The sequence below is a fragment of the Cydia strobilella genome, chromosome 5 (assembly GCF_947568885.1).
Source record: "Cydia strobilella chromosome 5, ilCydStro3.1, whole genome shotgun sequence".
Taxonomy (NCBI): Eukaryota; Metazoa; Arthropoda; class Insecta; order Lepidoptera; family Tortricidae; genus Cydia; species Cydia strobilella.
In genome coordinates, this window is record NC_086045.1 from 7113626 (window position 1) to 7115115 (window position 1490).

General features: G+C 32.3%; 1 non-coding gene across 1 annotated transcript; it reads right to left on the reverse strand.

The window, feature by feature from the left end:
* Positions 1 to 1076: 1076 nt before the first annotated feature.
* Trnad-auc (transfer RNA aspartic acid (anticodon AUC)) lies at positions 1077 to 1149 on the reverse strand. Its single transcript has one exon. It is a non-coding gene; the product is annotated as a tRNA-Asp (tRNA).
* Positions 1150 to 1490: the final 341 nt, after the last annotated feature.

The window sequence follows — 1490 nt, forward strand, 5'->3', positions numbered from 1 at the left end:
GACCACCCGGTGCAAACGAAAAAAGCGAATGTTTGCAAAACACACCCTGATAGTGTTTACCTAAGCTGACGAAATTCAGCTACTCATTCTCGAGTAAAAACTAAATATCTAAATACCGCCAAAACCAGCAATACAAACTTTCTGAATTTTTCGAAATTTAATCTGTAAACATATCTCAAAAAGAAAATACTATTATGGTATCGATACGACTATTTGTTTAGGCGCGAGCTATCACGACTCCGCCATTTTGAAAAAGTTTAAAAAACCGGATCGACAAAAAAATTTTATTTGGTCATAGAATTTGGTCACAAAATTTCACGAGAATCGGTTGAGAATTGCGACCTGTAGAGGAGAACATCCGGACATACAAAAGCAAAATGCGCGAGTCAAACCGTAGACCTTCGCTACGCTTCGGTCAAAAATACCGTAAAATCAGGTAACGTTAGTCCACAACTTACAACTATGGTCCAAATTCATGTTCCAGTAAAATATGTATAAGTATTTTTCAAATTATGTTGAGTACGTATATACTCATACTCATACTCATTTATTTATAATAATATTTCATATTACACGTCATAATTGGATTTACATAATATAATCAATTCATTCAAATAATCATTAATTAAATTAAAGTAAAATAAAACAATATAAAAATAATCAACACATTTCAAATTTCCAATAATTAATAAAAATACAAAATATAAAATTAAATTAAGATTAAATCATTATTATTATATTCTGACATGTCATAAAAGGCTTTTGTGGTCAACCACTTTTTTAACTGATTATAGAATGTCAGGTCATTTTCAATATTTTTAAAACTATCAGGTAGTTTATTGTAGATACCCGGCCCTGCATTAGTTATCGTTTTGGAGGATTTCGCAAGTCGGCAACATGTCGAGTCCAACTTATTTTTGTGTTTTTGTGTGATACGAGAACTTTTAAATGTCTTTATTGGAAATAGGTGTATGTTCATTCTAATATATTTAATTATGTAAAATAGGTATTGTGATGTGAGTGTCATTATGTTACTATCTATATCTATATAATAAATTTAAAAGTGGAAAAAATACTGTCTTGGGTGAGACTTGAACTCACGGCCTCTGGATCGATACTCCAGCGCTCTGCCAACTGAGCCACCAAGACCTCATCCATAGTCAGCAAATCTTCCCACTATATGGGTCCAGGGGACCCTAGCGACATCTACCGTAAGAGTGTTACACTTCTTAAACGGCCACAGGAGTTCCAAGTCATTAGTTATTCTAAGCTTAATATCATCGATCGCAGACGTTTCTGCTTGTTAAAAATTAATTTACGTATATAATGTCAGTAAATAAGAACAAAAAAAACTATAAGTACTCATTCTTTTCTTTTGGGTGCTAGTACTAGTGTAAGACAGATAGTATGATTCTCTCTGTCTATGTTTGAAATGAGACAGTTCTTTGACAAACTATAGAAAGAGCATTATAGTGTATCTAAGTAAATGT